Source organism: Thunnus thynnus, chromosome 4 (genome assembly GCF_963924715.1).
Source record: "Thunnus thynnus chromosome 4, fThuThy2.1, whole genome shotgun sequence".
Taxonomy (NCBI): domain Eukaryota; kingdom Metazoa; phylum Chordata; class Actinopteri; order Scombriformes; family Scombridae; genus Thunnus; species Thunnus thynnus.
The window spans coordinates 30,888,794-30,910,785 of record NC_089520.1 but is presented as its reverse complement, the minus strand read 5'-3'; the positions used below and the strand labels follow the sequence as shown (position 1 = coordinate 30,910,785).

The window sequence follows — 21,992 nt, the reverse complement described above, 5'->3', positions numbered from 1 at the left end:
GATACATTTCCATGAAACACAACTCTTAACATATATAAAACAAATCAAATATAGCTTGTTCGGAATCTAAATTTTGATGAGAAATTTGTAAGACCCTAGAATGGATGAACTGAGGCAAACTCAAGACCAAATTTGCTCAAAAAGTGCACATATACCAAATGTAATGACAATTGAGGGATTCCTTAAGGACAAATTGAGATATAGTTCTCTCTGCAGGAGCTCTTGACCATTAAGCATCCAATTATGCATAGAAATTGACCAATTAATGCATGCAAACATACTGGGATTTCTACAGGTGAAAACCCTCACAGTGGTTGTGGTTCTGGGTAGAAATGTTATCAATAATATTAAACCTTCTAAATGCTACATACTACATTTTAAGTACTAGAGGAACTATAGATCTATACACCCTGCTGTTGAATAATTAATAAAACCATTAATTGCCAGTGCATTACAGACATACATTGAAATTTGATGTGTAAATGAGATGAATAAACTAAATGGTAAATGGTGACACCACAGCAATGCCTGATTGAACTAAAGGTGCCTCCTTCCATAATCCAAGGCAGGAACGACAGAAAGCTCCTCTGCTTGTGGGATTCACATATCAATGGCAAGCAGGCCTTTTTAGTCAATGAGATCCAAGCTGGATTACTTTATGCCACAGCAGTTTGTAGAGCAAAGGAGTGTTTCAGAATATAATCACCCGATTCATCAAAGCACAGCCTTGCACTGCCTTCTCTGCTGTGCATTTTACCCATCATTAGCCCCACACAGGCACAGTATCTATGAGGAATAAATGCTTCTTTATTTCTGACCAGAGGTCATCTCTAAGTAATACACAAGCCATGTGATGTGAACTTGTGCTCATGTGTCAGAAAAGGTTGCTTATTTGCTTTCACCCCTTGTTGACCTCCTTGTTTGGTTTTTACAGTACCTGTGAAGAGATGCAATCTATTATGCATGCAAATGATCACCACTGAATGTCCTGTTGTAATGAGAAATATATGAAAGCTTTTCTTTAAAACACCACTGTTCATGCTCTTATGGTCTATTCTAAAAAGTTTAAAAGTGATGCTTCTTTTACTTTGGAGAAATTCTTTTTAAAGTATGGTGATAAGCACAACAGAAGGGCTGTAAATGATATTTTCATAAGTTTCACAAAATAGTCATCTAACAGGATTTCAAAGTAAAAGTTCACTTAGCTTTTTTGCAAAACATAGCAGCAGAATTGCTGCTGCACAGCACAATTATTCAATTTTCAGTTTAGTTCAATTCAATTCAATTCAATTCAATTCAATTCAATTCAATTCAATTCAATTCAATGGGCTTTATTGTTTAAAGAACAATGTTGCTAAAGCATCAAAATACAATTTTTCCAAATATTTGGACAGTACAAAATGACAATAATATGAACATTAACACAAAATTAAGATTGATATATGTTAATTATATATATACAGTATATACTATGCACATGTGTGTGTGTGTGTGTGTGTGTGTGTCTAGGTCATTCTCTGTCCCTCAGGTTGTGGCATGTTGATACATATTCAGCAACAAGATATGACCTGTCTCTTTCTCCTTCGAGTATTTCTAATTTTGAGAGGTCATTAAGCTCTTTGAAATCTGAAATTACAGAGTTGAACTTGTTAAAGTAAATGTTCCTTATTTCATTGAATGTTTTATTTTTTCATAGGAGGCTTATTACAGTTGAGAGCTTTATGAATAACTTCAGGTCATTTTATGCTTTTTATTTATTCCTTTTACATGTGTTTATCAGTGTTTTATAATTAAAGTCTTCTGATCTTTTCACACAGAACGACTGGCGTGCTATTGAAATTGATTACAAATTGCATTTCAGAGACAAAATGAAATGGATTTTAATTTTTATGCTATCTCAACAGTTTATTTCCCTCAGAAATGTTTTACTTTTCACAGAAAATCACAAGAGTCTGAATTTGCTCCCATGTAATTGATTTTGATTTTATTCAAAACATCAAGACAGAATGTTGCAGCTGGTGTAAAATACCAAAGCTATGTGTTGACACAATCTGAGAGGTCCATCACTCCTCCTGCTATTTGCTAGAAGTTCAAGTCGTAAATATACATTTGTTCCAAAGGGGAGGGATATAATGTTAATGCAGGATTTTAAGAACATGTTCAAAACTTCAAAACTTGGAAGAAACTATTTTAAACAAAATAGTTCAACATTTTGGGAAAACACTTTCACTTTTTTGTCCAGAGCTAGATGAGAGGAATGATACCACACTCTCATATGAGAGTGGTTTCGATCTTCTCATCTAACTCTCAGCAAGAAAGCAAATTAGTGTTTGCTGCAAAATGTTGAATTATTCCATTAGAAATGTAGCCAATGCTGAGTATTTATCTTTGGATTTAATGGAGTAAAAGTCATAATTAGTTCAAATTATAGTGATGAGAAAATATCCATTCAGTAAGTTCAGTGCATTCACATCTGTTAATGGTTATTGTAGTAGTAGGCTAACACAATCAGTAGCAGTAGTGATAGTGAGAGTAGCAGTAACAGTGGTACAACCCTCAAGAAAGCAGAAATGAAATTAGCTGCTATATTTGGCAATTGTACACTACTGTTGAATGGGAATACCATCAAGAGTGAACAATGATTAAAATCTTTCTGTGTGCTGGTGTCTGTTCATCACACTCTTGGAAATTCATGCATATTTGCATGCAACCTCTGTTTTGGGACCAACTCCTTCTTATCACAATGCACCAAATGTCACATAATTAAGTAGGTGAGTGACACTGAGCATTTTACTAATTAAGGGAGAAAATGTCAACTTCATCACAGTGTCCAGTGTGAACTACAGATTTGACTGGAAAACACTAATTATATATATTTATTTTCAACAACTTAAAGGCATCACAGAATATTTGATTGTTAAGTCAAATGGCCATAAAAATCTAAAACCCTGAGATAAAGTATATATATTCTCAGGCTACATCCACCAGACTTGCATTATAAGCTACAAACCATGAATGGTTCTGCCATAGTGACAATTCATGGATTTCTTTTCAACAGCAGCAGTGCTCCTTAGCTTTGTCCGTGGCATTATACTGTAGATGCTCCATCAGTGTTCACTAATTAGGAGGGTGCCTTTTTTTAAAGACGACAAAAGAAGGGACACAGGAGGGAGGTTTGGAAATTAATCATGGAGGTTTATTAATGAGCTGGTATGTGCCCTGTGTGGCTGGAGAACAATATGAGAAGGGGGGATCAGAGGCGAGCTCCATCCATCACTCTGGAAAGTGTGGAGGCACCGACGGAGCAAAGCTTTTAGAGGCACTCTTTAATATGGGCACAAGTGAAGAAAAGAAAATCATCATCTCAAATAGCATATAATTATTTAGTTCAATATGGACCTCTAGTATTAATGTTTGCTATTGTTCAAAAGGCAAATCATCTGTATACATTCGGCTTGAGTGGTCCTGATTTTGAATTTCTGTTTTAAAAGCTCCTGAAAGTCATACTGTGACCTTTCCGGTGCTATTTTCACCCCCGGTGACAGAAGTATTTAGAATTTAGTCTTTAGAATTTACTGTTACTGAACTGTTGGATACATCCAGGAGCATCACATTAGGCACAGATGCAATATATTTTTTGAATGGGCTCCTGCTTTTTTATGACATGACAAAATGTCATCTCCCCTGCAAAAATTACATTTTAGATTAATTCTTGCTCAATTCCAGCTCCCACTCTCTGTAACATCCAGATAACACAAAATCCTCAGGATGGTTACATATTACATGATGTGCTATGACCTCATCAGCAGAGTCTGAGTTTGCATAGATTGTCTTCTATTTTGTTAGTTTCACATCAGCAGCTATGTAAAAATGAGTGATCCATGCTCAGTATCTCAGTGACTATTCAGCACACCTAACAATGGTAAAAAAGAGAACTCACCTGTGGTATTTCCGTGTGATTGTGCAGCTCAGTTATGCTTTAAGTGTCAAAACAAAAGTGTCTTATCATTGTTACAAGACTGAAGAGTCTGTTCTTTATGCTGTGGGCAGAAAACTTGCTAACATGCTCACAACGAATCAATCACTGTATAAGAAAATTGGCTGAGATTGTTCTTTATAAAAATGTCTATAGTTGAAAAAGTGTCTTCTTTATACAGGCAATGCAAAAGGACTGCTATGGGCAGCAAAATGTCTCTTAACTTCAGTTCCTTACATAAAGCCTGTTCTGAAAATGATTATGTCTTCCCTCTGAAAATCCCTTCCATAACCACATCAAACTATTGTAGTGCTATGTGGATGACATTTTCATGGTTTATTATGGTCATGTTGACAGTTTACTGCAGTTGTATGAGTATGTCAATCGTTGACATGAACACTTAAAGTGTAACTTCACCCCCTGGTCTGAGCCTAACTCCAACCACTGCATAATTTTGAGAGTGGGCAAAGGGCTGAGAGGGGACAGGTGGTGGTGGAGTGGTGGAGCCTTCCAGATGACCCAAGCATTGTACACTAAGATGTCCAAGATGTTGAAAAATATCAAAATATCAAAAGTGGCAGTGCTTCTTTTGCAGCTGTGGTCAGTCACCATCTTGTCCAAACTGTCCACCCCTCCTTTTGTGGCATTGTAATCCATTATTATTTTGGGTTCTTGCTGCTCCTGGCCACCATGCAGTGTACTCATGGATACCATATTTTTGCCTTTCTTTGCCTCGTAGTACATCAGGGATGTGTCGGCCGTGAACACAAACTTGGATGAATTGACGGCCTGTTCAGTGTAGTCAACAGCGGAGGTGGGAGTTCTGGCTTGTTTTTTGTACTGTTCCTATCATCATCAGCTTCCTCTTTAGGAGCTCCTGTCCCAGCTTGTGTGAAGTAAAAAAGTTATCACCTGTGATGTTGTGGCCACAGAGTCCATGTGTCATGTCCAGGACAGCTTGCATCCCTTGGTTCTTTTCAGGAGCTCCCCCAGCTGGCTTCCCCTTACACACTTGCAAGTTCAACACATATGATCACAGGCAGCACAGATCTTGATTCCATATTTTGCGAGTTAAGACAGTATATACTGCCTGAAGGGGCAGTAGCCCATAAATGACATAAGCTGCTCATCAACAGCAACATTGGGCCCAGGGTTGTAAAACAGGGGAAGGCAGTCCACCCACTTGCCCCACACTGACCTGATGGCAGCTAGCTTGTCTCTCTGCTGCTGAGCTTGTCTAGTGTCTCAGTTATTCGAGCAGATAATCCTGGAAATAATATGGAAGTTTTCCAGAGACATTGTTGCACGGAAAAGTTCTCTGCCAGTTTCAGCATCCCACAGGGATTCTGTGGATTCTCCATTGGATCTGAAAACACCAGCAAGGATAAGAACCCCAAAGTATGCATGTAAATGGATTTGGTCGATCTCCTTCCACCTCTCTCCAAAAACATGTTTTCCCTCCAAATTAGTGCAGCCCAGTATGATTTTCTGGATGGTGTCTGGGATGAAAAGTTCAAAAGAAGATTTTATGTCCTGCACATGAGTAACCGCCATCTGCGTCGGCCCTGGTTGCATCCTTATCACATTGGCAGCTATGCGTGGTGGCTCATTCTTTGGGCAAGAAGACCATTGAATTTCACCGATTTGACATCTATATTTCTCCTCCTGCAGGCTGCTGACGGGCTGGTCCTGGGGCCAGCTGCTGATGGGCTGGTCCTGGGGCCGGCTGCTGACGGGCTGGTCCTGGGGCTGGCTGAGGGTCAATCTCATCATCTTCTTCAAACTCACTGTCCGACTCTCTTGCAAAGCTTCTCTCTTCTAAAATCATTTCCCAAGGCCCTCTGAGCAGAGTCTTTTTGCCATATTGATCAATTGTGATAAGGAGCCACACGCACAAAGCTATGTATTTGTTGTGTCCTGCCCCCAATTTGCAGCTGGGATAGAGTGTAGGAAAATATAGAATGTTTAGAATGTCTTAAAATAATGTTGTACAGGTTCCCGCAAGACATTTTTCACACACTACAGAGGGTAAAGTGTGCGGGAATATGTGGGAGCAGACAAGTTCTTGGTGCTTGAAATATAACAATGTTGCAACCTTGACTGTGTGTGTGTGTGTAGTTTCACACACTACAGAGCAGAAACATTCTTGGTGCTGAAACAAAAGTGTCTGTGTGTGTGTGTGTGCATGTTGTCCACAAAGAAGCTGGGAGGTGATTTCTGATTTTAAAAAGAAAAGAAATAAGAATCCTTATGGACTGGGAGAGTGTGTGAGGGGGTGTATTGGTGGGGGTGGTGATGGTAATGGGACTAAGCTTGGGACATCTGGCAATAATGCCTATAAAATGCTGGAGATCAATCTATGAAACATGCTGCAAATCTAAAGGAACACATTCACACACTGGCACATTCTGAGCTCTGATCCACTACTTAAAAATGAATTCAAAAATCCACCAAAAGTAGTAGGTAAATGTCCCCCTAACATGAGACATATGCTGGTAAAATCTGATCTTATCCCTGTGAAGAATACAACTCTCCTTGTTCCTCCACCAGGGAATCATGGGTGTGGTTCATGCACCCAGTGAAATTTTAGATATAAGTACACCAACAATGAAAGTAAGAGGTGCTATATCTTGTTTCACAAGAAATGTAATCTACTATATGTAGGAAAAAGACAAAGGGTTAGGGTTAGGGTTAGGCCGGTTTCACCAGCTGGATGTAAAAAAGTTGGATGTAAGGCCTACACTTGACTTAGCTACGTCCAGCCTTGTGATAAATATTTACACTTGGTGCACCATCCAAAACTAAAACTAAGCGCAACTACGCCCAGTATAGACACGTCCACACTGACACATTCTACCACAGTGATAGTTGCCACAACATTCATGTTGCTATGGTTTGGTTTCAAACTTACATTTACTGGTGCCAAAGAATAGATTAAAAAAATGACTGCTGAGCTGAAGAAACGAAAATGAAATTACTCATTGATTGTGAAACGGGAAATATTATTGAACTATACAGGAAGTATATGCATATTTTAGTATGCAAACAACAAAACAATGCTGTAACTAATAAGAAAAAACAAGACGTCTGGCAGATGATGACAGTGGCAGTCAATGAAGCAGAGGGTGGATTAGTAAGTAGGACAGCTGACACAGTGAAGAAAAAATGGAAAGACCTTGTTCAGGCAGCCAGGAGAGACTCTAGCCTGCTCAAAAACCCCCCAATGGGTAGGGGACCCCTTCCTAAAACCTCACCCTACTATCATCATGGATATGTTTGGAGGTGACTCGCCAGCTTTCAACGGGCTAAGAAGCTGTGACACTAGTGCCAGCTATATAGGCCTAATGGAAGAAAAGCAAGTTGAAGCTGGAGAGGCCTCAAATTTTTTTTCCACATGAAATGCAAGTTCATCAGACACCAATCATGAAAATGACATGGCCTCTTGAAAATAGTAATAGTAATAAACCTGTTTCCACTGGGTGTATGGAGTACGCTTTATTTATGGAGCAAGTTTTATTTTAATGAAGCTGTATCTCTTGCAGAGGATCCCAACCCGACGTCAGCACCATGGACAGCTCTGGAAAACAAGGCAACAGCACCTGCTCAAAGGGCAGAAGATCCGGACCTTCAATCTGTGTTACTGGAGAAAGAAATTGTAAGAGTGGAGATGGAGACAGAGAAGTTACGGGAGGAAAAGGAGACGCTTGAGCTCAAGAAACAGAAACTTGCCTTAGAAATCGAGCTATTAGAGCGAAGGGCCAGCTACACAGTCGAGAAAGACAGTGTGTTTATGGACATCTAAATAATCGTATACATCCCACACATCTAAATAAATATAAATCTCTGAATAAATACATACATCTAAATCAAGCAATCAGCAATCTTATTTTATTTCTCAACATATACAATTTAATCAATAAAAAATATATTTACAAGCTGTTAACATGTATTTTTTCACAGAGACATAGGCAAGTTGCTATCTCTTCATTTGGAGCATGGGTTGTTTGAGGGAAAAGACAAATGCCAGATTTAGCTACGTTCTTTTATAGGCTGATCAGCTGATATTGCTTCTGATGAGACGAGCCATCACATCCTCCTCTGCAGCTTGTTCCCTAAGTGTGCCACCCTAAGTGGCAACCTCCAGAGCTGAAAAATGAAGAAAACGCAGAAGTCCCAAAAACTGCAGTTCCTCGAATGGCCACTTGAGGCTGGCTCCAAAAGTGAGTCAATCCCCATAGACCTCCATGTTAAAATGCCTTTAATTTTACAGCAGAAATAAACATGTTTACAGCATGGTACAAAAAACGGTTTTGGTCTCTTTAGCCAATTTCCCTATTCATGCCAACTGTACAGGGGGTGATTTTTTATATAACTTGCCCATTTAAATTTTATTAAAGCTTAAAGTTATGCATAATTACAGGTGAGTGACAGGTGGGTGCCATCACAGGCAAGTTGCTACCACGGCAACGTTTATTAGGTAATGTAACCATGGCGTGACCCCGGATTCACAGATATAGATGTAGCCGTTGCTATTTCAGTGTGTTTTCAGTTCATGAAAGTTGATTGTAACATTTTGGATGCCTAAAAAAGTCTTATTCAGTGTTTCGTTGTACTGAAAGACACTCTAAGGAGTTGGATGTTCAGTTTTATATGGTAAGCACATTTTTATGGTTTTAAGGCTGTTTTTTGCAAGCAAAAATTAGCATTAGCATTATCACAGTTAACCATAGACTGTAAATGCACTATGCTAACCAAGCTAGCAGCTAGCAGTAGGGTCACCTCCACCTTCTCGTCCAAATATGGTGAGTTCTGGCTTGAAAAATCCAAGATGGCGAAGGTCAAAATGCAAACTCAAGGCTTCAAAACAGGAGTCCACAAACCAATGGGTAACTTCACGGTGGCTATGTCCATGATTTTTTACAGTCTATGGTTCTACCATTGTCTCCAGTGGTCCCAGATCATCCACTGGGAGAGGCACTCTCTTGGCTATGCAAATGTTGTGCAGCACTGTCTCCAAGTATTATGCCAGAAAGCCAGCCCTTCTCACACACTCTTGCCAGTGCGCTCTCCCTCAAGATGTGTGCGTCATGGTGATGACCCCTGGTGTCATCTCATGTTTGCTATGCGCTTCACCTGTCTGTCTGCTTTTACAAGTGATCGTTGGAGCAACTGGGAATACCTGAGGGTGTTCCCAGCTTACTTAAGCTTGGATGCAGCATAGCTCTCTCTCTCCTCTGCCACTCAGCTGTTGCAGCTGTTGCTGCATCTCTGCTCTCTTCAGGCACTCCTTGGTTTTGATTATGTTATTTTACTTATTTGTTTTGCTTTTATACATCTTACAACACTTACACGCACGCACACACTCCATTCATGCATCACATACACCACTGATGTCACTAATTTCCACAACCCATACTTTAAACATTTAGTTAACTCTTTAATTTGGTTTATTTTGATTGAATAAAACATCTTTTCTTAAACTCTGACATGGTGTGTCTCCCTTTTGTTGTGGCCACTTGAGCCAGGTCATAACAAATCAGGGATTGTCCATTAGGGTTAGTTTAGAAGTTTGTTTTGTGCCTCAGGTAGCAGTTGGGCGCATGATGTGATTGCACAGCTGATGAGGTGATTTGGTCCAGCTGCATGCTGGTTTTGTGTTGTGTGTTTGTCACCGGGACTGTTTTGGGTCTTTGGTTTTGTTCTGGTTTTTGGGAGATACATTGTGTTTTTTTGCAGGAAGCATTGGTTTCTGACCTGGTGTCGGATTGTTGTGTGCCACTCAGAGGGTAAGTGTTACTGTTGATTTCCTCATTAGGCTGTAGTGGCATTTCCCCTTTGGGTTGCGTGCGCTTGTTTCTTTTGTAGTGTTGTGACTTGGTTAGTGTCAGCTGTTTTCAGACAGCTGTCTTGGGAGCAGGATTTTGTAGGGTTGCCTGCTTGCAGGTCACCTTACAAGTCCGCTGGTTTTTGGTGCGTAAATACCCACTACAAGCCGCATGACTGGGGGTGAGTTTTTAGCAAGTTTTGGTTAGGCAATTAGGGGGGAAATCTCTGTTGAGGGTTGTCATTTGCCCAAGTGCATGTCTGGCAGTGAACACAGTTACTGTCTGTATTGGTAATTTGTAATTATGCCATCTTGTCAGTTTTTTGATGTGCGTACGGTGGCATTTGTAAATATCTGTAAAAAAGAGCAGTTAGTGCAAATAGCTGACCATTATATCTTTGTTGTTGCAGAGAAAAGTTGTAAAGATGAGGTTAGAAAAGTAGTTTTGTTGTCTTTGTTTGAATGAGGTGTGTTGCGAAAGAGTGAGTTTTGTCTGGTTGCGGTGGAGCTAGCACCCGTGCCAGTGTCTGTGCCAGCAGTTGTGCAGACAGCTGGTTTGACTTTTGAGCAGCAGAAGTTTGAGCAAGAGAAGTTACAGAGATAAATGAACAGGGAAGAGAAGCAACTTGAGGTGGAAAAGCAGCTTGAGTTGGAGAAAATATGGCAAAACACTGAGAAAATGAAATTGGAGTTAGAGCAGTCCAAATTGCAGCTAATCTGAGAAGGCACATTTCCTCCAGGGCAGTCTAGTACAGAGGATTCTGCTTCCATTAGTTTTGCATCAGGCAGCGTTGATGTTATTGCTAAACTGCGTTTGGTGAGTTAGACCCTAAAACTTTTTTCACTCTCTTTGAAAGTGTTGCAAATGCACAAAAATTGGCCAGATTCAGACAGCGTACTCACTGGGAGAGCTCAGTAGGTTTATTCAGCTATTTGTGCTGAGGATGATTTGGATTGTGATAAGGTAAAATTAGCTGTATTTAAAGCATACGAGTTGGTCCCTGAAGGCTATCATGAGAAATTCAGGAATTGGGTAAAGGGTGATGAGCAAACAAATGTGGAGCTTGTCCATGATTTGGCTTCCCATTTTCACTGTTCTCAGTCGCTAAAGTTGATACTTTTGACAATCTTTGTGAGCTGATTGTGTTAAAGTTTAACAGTTTAAAAATCCAACAGCACATTGCTACTTATGTAAATGAGCAGAAGTCCTCCACCACACTTTATGCAGCTGAATTAGCTGATGATTTTGTGTTGACGCGCAAGGGTAGTTTTTCAGGACACACTCCTGGGGTGATTGGAAAAATGCGAATGATAGCTGCAGTAACTCCCATGGTGGTGCTTAGTTTTCACCTGGTTCCTTGCGTAAGCCTGCATTTAAAGGGTGGCCTGAGGGTGCCAGATTGTGTAATTACTACCATGGGGAGGGTCATTGTAAGTAAAAGTGTCCTTTGTTGAAGTCGAAAGCTAAGCGTCAGCCACCGTCACCTCCTTGTTATTTGCCTTTGCACCATTCACCGTCATAGGCTCCAGCTTTGCTATGCTCTACAGTTTTGGAGCAGAAGCCGTTATGTGTGGATTTAGGTACTGGTTCTGGTTTTGGCCTGATTCCCAAAACTGGTTCTGGTTTCGAGCCGTTCGTTGGCAATGCTGTTGTGTCCTTGGTTGGTAGTGAGGAGCGTGTACTGAGTAAGCTGTTGTGTGACGCTGGTGCTAAACACTAATTTATTGCGGAGTTGGTGCTGCCTTTTTCACCCGCTACAAAAAAGGGGAATATTGTACTGATGAAGGGTATGGAGCTGGGCTTAATTACTGTGCTGCGCCATTATATTGTGCCGGATTGTGGACTGGTACAGAGCACTGTTCCTGGATGGTAGTGCTGTCTTGGCAGTCTCCTGTGATTATTTCCAAATCACTAGCATCTGGGGAGCCGGATGAGAGTGGTCAGAGTGTTCCAGGGGTTTTTTCAGCCTGTGCCATGACATGTGCACAGGTCCCTAATCTGTCTGCTCCAGACCCGCCTGATCCAGGTGTTTGCTCAGCCTGCACTGTGATGTGCACACAAAGCTGTGACATGTCTGATCCAGACCTGCCTATTTCGGGCAGTAGTAAAGGTATGGTGCCTACAGAACATGTGGTTTCTCTGCCTAATCTTCCTCCATCAGTTTTGAGGGAGGAATGGGTGAAGAGCAAAAGAGCTGATTCATCTCTGTCTGATTTGTGGGATGACACATAGAAAAAGTAAGTGATGTGGCACATGGATACTTTGTCCAGGAGGATTTGCGGGTGAGGAAGTGTTAAGTGAGTTTTCAGGTTGTTGTGCCAAGTAACTTCTGTGATGTGGTGTTGCAAACTGTGTATGACGGTTGTGGACATTTTGGGATAAAGAAAACTTGTGTGCTATTTCTTTTGGCCTTGGTTAAAGCGTGATGTTTCTGCTTACATTAAGATGTGCAATACATGCCAGCTCACAGGGAAATCAAGTCAAGCTGTCCCAGTCCAGTCGTTAGCCAGTCGTTTGACTGTGGAGTTGCATGGAAAAATTTAGAAGGTGCACAGGCTAGTTTGAAAAACCTGTATGATCATCAAACTGAGTATCAGCAGTCTAGCCCTAGTGATGCAAGCAATTCTGTAGCTCTAGAAGTAAATGTTACTCCCACACTTGTGATTGTTTCTGTGCTTTCAGATCTTGATGTTCCTGATGAGAGTTTGGACGGTGAAGGGGATGGTAATGTTCCTGATGTTCCTGTCACAAGTGGTAGGCTAAACAACTCTCATTTAGCTCTACAGGGTGGGATCTGACACCAGCTGCTGAAGCCTCAATTCCTCCGGTTGCTGGCCAAACTCTTTGTTCCAGCTGGGGTTGGGTAGTCGGTCCCAGTGGACTGAGTGAGAGTTTGTTTTTTTGTAAATTGTTTCTGTCTTGTTTTGTAATTTGTTTGGGTTTTGATATAGTTTGCCATTTTATCCTGCTTTTTGGATTGCTGTTGCCACATCTGTTCTCTTAATTTGCTCCTCAGGTACAAGGGTGATGACCCCTGGTGTCAGGTACGGGGGTGATGATCCTTGGTGTCAGGTACGAGGGTGATGACCCCTGGTGTCAGGTACGAGGGTGATGACCCCTGGTGTCAGGTACGAGGGTGATGATCCCTGGTGTCAGGTACAAGGGTGATGATCCCTGGTGTCAGGTACGAGGGTGATGACCCCTGGTGTCATCGACGCCTGACAGTGTTCACAGCTTACTTAAGCTTGGATGCAGCTGCATCTCTCTTTTCTTCAGGCACCCCTTGGTTTTGGTTATGTTATTTTTATTCAGTTATTAATTTTACTTTCATGCATCTTACAACACCTACACACACAAACTCTCCACTCATGCATCACATACACCACTGATATTCCTGATTTCCACACCCCAACATTAAACATTTAGTTAACTCCTTAATTTGGTTTATTTTGGCTTAATAAAATATATTTTGTTAAACTTTGACATGGTGTGTCTCCCTTTTGTTGTGACCACTTGAGCTGGGTCATAAGACATGGGCAGATCCACACCACCGTGCCACCACATTAATTAATTTCATGTCTGCATCGCACACGACCTGAACATTAACTGAGCGACAGCCTTTCCTGTTTACAAAAAGGTACTTATAATTAGATGGTGCCTGAATACGCACATGAGTACCATCAATACAGTCAAAAATACCGGGTATGCCGGAGTCTCTGCGAAATCTCCCCCTGTTGTTTGTGGCCTCCTGCTGGGTGGGTAGATGAACATATTGGTGAGCCTGATCTCGAAGGGCCAGAGAAACTCATTGTATCACCAGGCATGCTGTACTTCTTCTTACATTCACCATGTCAGCGACTATATTTTGGAAAGATCCACTGGCATAAAATCAAAGAGAAATTAGCACCTGCTAGGCACATGCATTGACAGACCTCAAAGGGGGCTTGAACACTTACATGTTTGGCCTCCTAGAGAGAAAGCGCCTCTTTTCTGGGGTGTTTTTTTTTTGATAAATAAATAAATTCCTGTTATTCCTGCCACATCCAGCGTGTCACAACAATATACACAGTACCTCATCTTGTTTCTGAGTGTAGCTGACAGAGAATTTATATTAGTATATCTTAGTGTTGATAGCTTACTGCAAGGTAAAGTGACTGTAGTTGACGGAACTCAGTAGCGTTAAACTGACGTTTGGCAGGACTGATCTCACATGCAAAGCAGGTATGGATACTGTCAATTAACACGTTTCTCCAAGTTGTTTAAGCTAATTATAAAGCTCTGAAAAAGGTTTGCATCTTTATCTCCCACAAGCTTCAACATAACAACGATATGATGCACTTAAAAAAACGACGAAATTACAGACGTTTTGGTCCCTTCTGTAACAAGCAGCCAATAAGGTGTGTTTAGTGTCAACTAAATTAATCTGAGTTTCATTCAATTGTGATTGTCAGACATTAAAGTAACACCTAATGTACAATTATATGTACAGTAAGCATACATATTTCCTGTCTTCGTATTTTGTCATGTTTGGAACAGGTAAACGTGTATAAGGACAGAGAATGCAACTACATTTGAGTGAATGTTGAATGTTAACTGTTTACTAAATGTCATTATATATTCAAGCAAATATTTAAGTTCAAGCACTGTCTTCAGTATTTTTGGAGGAAGGGAAGGAAGGGATGAAGGAATGTTAACTGTTAAAATCTTTTATAAAGCAGTGTTTAATACACCTTATCTAAAGCTTATGTGTTGCTTTTTCGAATTGTGGCTTAAATGCATGATGTCTTCCGAGCCTCAATATTATGATTTGATATGTCAGTTATATTTAACTAATGTGTCGGCTTTGCATGTTTCATTAATTAACTGTCATGTAGCAGTGATTGCACAAACCTCAGTCAAGGGTTTGTTTTAAATACATACATTTTAATATCCCTTTAATAGGGCTGCAGAAGTAGTCATTCCAGGTATATATCTATTTAATTATTCGCAGGGACCTCTAACATCCTCTGCACATCCCTGGCACCTACAGTGCTAGCAACAGCGCTCTGTTCCTATCCGTTACATGTTGCAACTGTGGTGATAACTTGTCAATTAATTCAAATAATTCAATCCTGCTGAAACAAAATTTCTCAATAAGTTCTCTATCTCCGTATACATCCAGTGGATTGGTACTGTCTCTCAGTACTCTTTCACATCTGAAAGCCTGCTAATCATATAACCTGTATATTGGATGCGCCATTGTATCAACGTTTTTATTGTCACCTTGGAAACATTGGAGACTTCATTTACACCTACCTTTGACTAGGTGTAAGATTTAGCCTCAGATGTGGCACTTAGCCTAGACAGTGCAACAGATGTTAATTCTACGTAGGGCTTAAGGCACATTTTACATCCAGCCTTGTCTTACAACCGGGTGTACGTCTAACTGGTGCAACTAGCTCCAAAAGCTAGGATAGCAGAACACAGCAGCTGCATTTGAACCCAGGACCACCGGTGGCAGTGCATTTCAGAGAGGCAATTCACCCAGTAGCCTCTCTCAGATACATTGGCACTAAACATGTTAAAAGAGAGGAGAGAAGAGGAGAAGAGGAGGCGATTTGAATAGCCTCTTTCTTCTTCAAAGAGAGAGTTTTTATATTTTCACTCTTCAGACTCTTACACCTAGAGGTCTGAATCAAGAATATGAGATTAAATATTTTCTTTAAAGTATAAAAACTGTCAGTGGCTTCATGATGGATTTATATTTTTACATTTCTAGATCCTGACACACATTTGAAAATGTAAAAAATTGTCAATTTAACAGGTGTGTCAATTTACTTATGTTGTTTCATCTAGTTAATATTTTATAAAAGGATGTTAAGACGCCTTTTCTGGATGAGAACATAAGGTTTGTTTTTTTCTATCTTATGTTGGTATATTTTTGAACATATGATTCTGATCTGATGTAATGTTTATATTTAAGATGTATGTTTTGACATTTGTGATATTTCTGATGAATTGTTTTTAAAGTAGTTACTGTATGGCCTTTATATACCCTCTCTTTTCAGTGTACTTTATTGAAGTATTAATTGCTTTGAGATGTTTATCACCCTGTGTGGGTTGAATGATTACTCACACCTGTCATTATAGAGCTTGTCAGCCTATTGGTGCACATGAAAAACGGAATAAAAAGGAAAACATCCTTTTTACAAACATTCTGATCTGACGAAGATCCGAGTAGGATTGAAATGTTGTCCAGATTAAATTTTGTGGCTTGGTGTAGGGCAGTGCAGGCATGACCTTTTTTTTCATTAAAATGCTCTTAATGACAATGTTTACATGCTGATCTTTAGCAGGTGATGTTTATGTTCAACTTTGTTTAGTGTGCTTGCATCCAACCCCTCCAATAGTTACTGAGCTATTCAGTTTGGATCAAAGTGGTGGACTGGAATAGCTTTGCACCTTAGAAAGACTTCAGGAATCCAGAATCACAAGTGCTTTTTCTTGCATGAGGGACAGGTTAGACAAGCAGGTTTCTAACTGAGAGGTTTTCACTTTAAATCCTAGACCAGCAATGAGAATCTGGGCAAGGCAAGGCAAGCTTATTTGTACAGCACATTTCAACAACAAAGCGATTCAAAGTGCTTTAAATACTATAAAACATAAAGGGCAACAAGACAAAATGTAAAATCAACATAAAGCAATATAAAAGACATTTAAATACAATTAAAAAGAGTTAAATAGAAAATAAAAAATAAGCTAAAATAGGGTAAGACAGATAAAACAGGAGAGTAAGGCCCTGTTTACACCTGGCATTAACATGTGTCTCAGGTGATCCGATCACAAGTGGACAACTCTAAGTACAGGTGTGAACGCACCCAAGACACATTGAGGACGCATGGAGATCCGATCATTCAGACCAGATTCGGAGGTGGTCTGAGCCACATGTGGCCAGATTCATCTAGCAGTGTAAATGCAATGCGTCCAGGGCCACATTGAAGGACCGCCTACTTAACTGATATCATCTATTTTGTGGCAGACTAGGCACGGGAATTGCATTGCTGCCTCCTGTGTTCAGTTTTTTTGATAACAGGATAAAGAAATGTATTATTTTGGTTTCCGTTTTTCATGTGAATTAAAAAAACGTAATTCACCTCTCATCTTTTCCTGTTCACCCCATTCCGCTAACCTGTTTTCCTCATCAAATCGACAATTGGAATAGAAATTAAACCAAAAACAGATAAGAACTTGTTTTTCGCTTGTCTGTCTAAAAAAAATTTAAGAGGCTTAACTTTACTGGATAGTTTCTTCTGTCCTGTCAAGTTGATAACGACAGTTTTTAGTTTTACTTCGCTGCTCGCGGTTATATATATATTTATATGTAGCCGGGTGGGAAAACGTGACTGTAGTTATTAACACCACCAGATGGCACTGTCTAAATTTGGGAAACCCCCTGTGAGGGCAAAGGATGTTGGGAAACGGTTTGGAGAGAGAACCGGAAGAGAAAAGCCATCTTGTTTACCGCGACGTGAGCGTGCAATGTTTTCCGGTTATTATGGACTGTTTCTGAAGGTAAATATCATGTAAAATGTGATTGTTGATACGAAATATCAAATGATACATATGTAAGGGTAATGGATACCTACAAATTGTAAGATGTTGTACGCTGATGTTTCTGTATTTGTTGGATGTTTACAGACATGCAGACAGTATATAGAGCATAGTCGTGTGGGGAACCCGATGTAATTAGTGTCCCGCCATCACGCATCACGCATCATGCTCCTGGACAGATGCACAGGTCAGTATGTATTTTAGTTTACACATTCATCCGTAAAATTTCAAGAACTGTGAATGTATGACTGTTAATTGTGAATTTGTGGGCTCTGTGTGTCATAGGGATGAGCCACTATAGTTACTTTTGCACTCTTTTGTACTAGCATACTTTGGCTATTTCTGCAGTATTTTGTAATGAGTGGTTTAACTCCAGTGGTTCATGCTTACCGATACTCCGACTATACAGAAAACAAGCGACTAGATAGGTTTAAGTGTAACAGTGGATAGAAGAGAGTCCTCCGCTGGTACAAAGATACATGTTAATGCCAGGTGTAAACAGGGCCTAAAAGTTACAGTGCAGTGTAAGATATTAATCAAAAGCCTCAAATTTGATTTAATAAAAGGGAGCAGCAAACAGAAAAGTCTTCAGCCTTTATTTAAAAGAACTGAGAATTGCAGCATACCTGATGACCAGTTCATGTGGTGCATAAAAACTGAAAGCTGCCTCTCCATGTTTAGTAGTTAGTAGTTTTGACTCTGGAGACAGAAAGCAGACCTGTCCCAGATGACCTGAGAGGTCTGGATGGTTCATAACGTAGCAGAAGATCAGAAATGTATCTTGGGCCTAAACCATTCAGTGCTTTATAAACTAACAGCAGTATTTTAAAATCAATTTTTTGACAGACAGGCAGCCAGTATAAAGATCTGAGAACTGGAGTGATATGATCCACTTTCTTGGTCTTACTAAGGACTTGAGCAGCAGTGTTCTGAATCAGCTGCAGCTGTCTGATCGATTTTTTTTTTTTTAGGGAGACCTGTGAAGACAACATTACAGTAGTTGAGTCTACTGAAGATAAATGCTTGGACAAGTTTTTCCAAATCCTGCTGAGACGTAAGTTCTTTAATCCTTGATATATTCTTAAGGTGACAGTTGGCTGACTTTGTAATTATCTGTTGAAATTCAGGTCTGAGTCCATGACTACACCAAGATTTCTGACTTGGTTTGTGGTTTTTAACATTACTGACTGAAGCTGATCGCTGACTTTTAATTGTTCTAACTTGGCTCCAAAAACAATTACTTCAGTTTTAGCTTTGCTTTAAATTTGTGTGTTGTCTGCATAACTATGGTAACATATTTTGTTGTTTTCCATAATCTGAGCTAGTGGGAGTATGTAGATGTTGCTGCAGAATGGAGCCTTGGGGAAGTCCACAGGTCATTTTTGTCGCTCAGATGTGTAATTACCTATAGACATAAAGGAGTCCCTGTCCTTTAAGTAGAATTCAGACCAGTTTAGTACAGTGCCAGAAAGTCCCACCAGTTTTCCAGACTGAAATTCTGCTGCTATCTATGTTTAAGTAGATGTCACTGAAGACCTTAATAAGAGCAGTCTCAGTGCTGTGGTGTGGTCAAAATCTTGACTGGAAGACATCAAAACAGTTGCTTAGCACCGAGAAGTTGTTCAGCTGTTGAAAAACAGCTTTTTCAATGATTCTACTTAAAAACAGGTCAAAACTTACTTGGTTTTAACCTTTTTTACTTAGAAAAAAAGGTGTGATATGGGCCTATAATTGTTCATTAGTGAGTTGTCTAGATTGTTCTTTTTTAAGCTTGACCACAGCAGTTTCCAGGGCGTGTGGAAAGAAACCTGACATATGTACAATTTGTAGAAGATCTGGGGCCATGCAATTAGAAACATTTTTGAAAAAGCCTCTTGGCAGAATATCAAGGCAGCAGGAGGAGGATTTCAGATGTTGTATAATGTCCTCCAAGTTTTTATGGTTGATCGGATAAAATTGTGTCACACTACTTCAACTGATTTTAAGTGGACACAGTGACAACACATATCCTGTACCTGATATGGAGGCACTGACTGCTTGTCTGATTTCCTGAATTTTGTCAATGAAGAAGGAGGCAAATTCATTGCAAGCCCTGGTGGATAGAAGTTCAGAGGCTACTGACACAGGAGGGTTTGTTAGTCTGTCGACAGCAGCAAACAAGGCGCATGCATTATTATTGTTTTTGGCGATGATGTCAGAGAAGAAGGACTGCTTTGCATTTCTCAGTTCCAAATTGTAAATGCAAAGTCTCTCTTTACAGATGTCATAATGAACCTGGGCATTTGTTTTTCGCCCACCTGTGTTCAGCTTTTCGACTCTTTTTTTTCTATTCTGACCAGTGTGGCATTTCTCCATGGAGACCTTTTTCTTACCAGAGACCATCTTCACCTTACTGGGTGCAATGGCATTAATAACATTAATAACATTTGTGATTTTAGAATAGAAATGATCTACAAGCTCATTGACTGAGACCCAAGAGAGGGTTGTGTGGTAGAGAAAGCCTGAATAAATATTTCACTGGTGTTTTCAGTGAACTGTTTTCAGTACTGTTTTGTGATTACCTCTGTTTGAACATTTGTGTGCATGGAGATAGCATAATCAAAGAAAACACAGGAATGATCAGAGAGAGTAACATCAGTCACCACAGCCTTAGAAATGTTCAGAACTTTGGAGATGATTAAGTCCACAGTGTACTCCTTGTTTTGTGTGGGCTCTGTCACACGCTGAGTCAGTCCATAGTTATCAAGAACACAATACAATTATTTAGTCCCTCTGTCCTGGGGGTTGTCAACATGGATGTTAAAATTACCAACAATACAGTCAAAGTCAATACAGATTATAGACATCAGTCCAGCAAAGTCAAGTCAAGTCAATTTTATTAATACAGCGCCAAATCACAACAGAAGTTATCTCAGGGCACTTTTCACACAGGTCTAGACCGTAGCACTTAGCGACAGCGGCGAGGAAAACTCACCTTTAACAGGAAGAAACTTCAGGCAGAACCAGGCTCTAGATGGGCAGCCATCCGCCTTGACCGGTTGGGTTGAGAGAGGAAGAAGGAGGGGGGAGAGAGAGAAACAGAGAAGCATAGCAACAACAATAATAATAATAGAAATATGACTTATAATAATAGTGGTAGCAGTGGGCATCAAGCTGGACCAAGGGGACAGCAGGCAGTCCTCAGCTGAAGGTCACCTGTAAGACGAGAAAGCACAAAACTCCAGGAAAGATGCCAAGTTAGTAACATGCTGTAATAGGGCATGAATGTGTACATATGGAGAGGGGGAGGAGGAGAGATGAGCTTAGTGCATCATGGGAAGTCACCCTACAGTCTAGGCCTATAGCAGTCCAAGGCAAGCCTGGGCCAGCCCCATTCTACTTTGGAGACTCTAAGAACCATAAGTAAGCCTGCACTCTGGGAACACAGTGTTCTAGTGGGGTAAAGGGGTACTATGAGCTCTTTAAGATATGATGGTGCCTGACCATTAAGGGCTTTGTAGGTGAGGAGAAAGATTTTAAATTATATTCTGGATTTTATAGGGAGCCAGTGCAGAGAAGCTAAAATGGGAGAAATATGAGTGAAGTCATCAAAAAAGTTTGCACAGTATGTAGGTGGCCTATAGATATTTAGAAATATAGCTTGAGAACAGAAATTTAACTGAAGAGCCACATATTCAAAAGAAGCAAAATTTCAAAAAAGATATCTTCTTGCATTGGAGAGAATCATTAAACAAAATGGCAACTCCACCTCCTTTTCTTATGCACTCTAGCTTCACTCATAAAACTGAAGTTGGGACCCGGCTAGAAATTGTTTGTTCTAAAAACGTTCTGAGCAGAATGTTCTAGGATAATGTTCTCTAAAAACATCCTAAAATGCTTAGTGATAACATTGTTAAAACAATATTCCCAAATGCTCTTTGTGAAACATTTTCAGCAGGAAGTTTTCTTTTGGTTCCTGGTACGTTCTAGGATGACGTTCTCTAAAAACATCCTAAAAATGCTTGGTGACAACCTTCTTAACATGTTTAGTGATAATATTGTTATAACATTACATTAAACTGTTATAATTACTCAATTTAGGACCCAAAATGCAGGACACAGACTCAGACAGAAGCAGTTTAGAAAAGGGTTTATTGCAGACAGTGTGGTTGAAATCACCAGAGTCCAATATCGGAGTGGGGCAAAGAGTGGCAGCTGGAGTGGAGCAGGTGAGGGGTTCGGTGTTGTAAAAGCAGGTTGGAGACAATGGGGTTTCTTAGTAGAGCAGGGCAGGCAATGAGTTGAGGGTCCAAACCAGAGACAGGTGATGAACATGACGCTGTTCGTGGCTGGAAACTGAGGCAGACTGGAGTGTAAACTGCATGGTAGACTGAACAATCTGGCAGGGTCTTGATGGATGAGTCGGGGTTTTATGCTGCAGTGGCTTGTTGAGTTGATTAGGTGGTCAGCTGCAGGTGCACTGGTTGAAGAGTGGGAGATGGAGTCAAGGGCTGTATCCCAAGTCTCTTAAATTGCATCCACGTTTCCCTCACTTGTGTCTTTTCCTTTCGTCTTAGTCCCTCACACTGTGGATGCATGGAGAGACGAAAGGAGGAGGAGGA

At 40.3% G+C, this 21,992-nt stretch overlaps 1 long non-coding RNA gene and 1 pseudogene across 9 annotated transcripts in view; one reads left to right on the top strand and one right to left on the bottom strand.

Annotated features, from left to right (window-relative positions):
- Nucleotides 1–3,237: 3,237 nt before the first annotated feature.
- Nucleotides 3,238–5,749, bottom strand: LOC137180815 (piggyBac transposable element-derived protein 4-like; annotated as a pseudogene).
- Nucleotides 5,750–16,531: 10,782 nt separating this feature from the next.
- Nucleotides 16,532–21,992, top strand: part of LOC137182051 (uncharacterized) — a 47,142-nt gene continuing 41,681 nt past the window's right edge. Inside the window, exons 1-2 of one of the 9 annotated variants that reach the window (XR_010928235.1) lie at nt 16,532–17,352; nt 17,479–17,578. This is a non-coding gene — a long non-coding RNA (uncharacterized lncRNA). Of the gene's footprint in view, nt 17,353–17,478; nt 17,587–21,992 lie in introns of all 9 variants that reach the window. The other 8 variants (XR_010928236.1, XR_010928231.1, XR_010928232.1 and 5 more) reach the window with 8 other exon arrangements.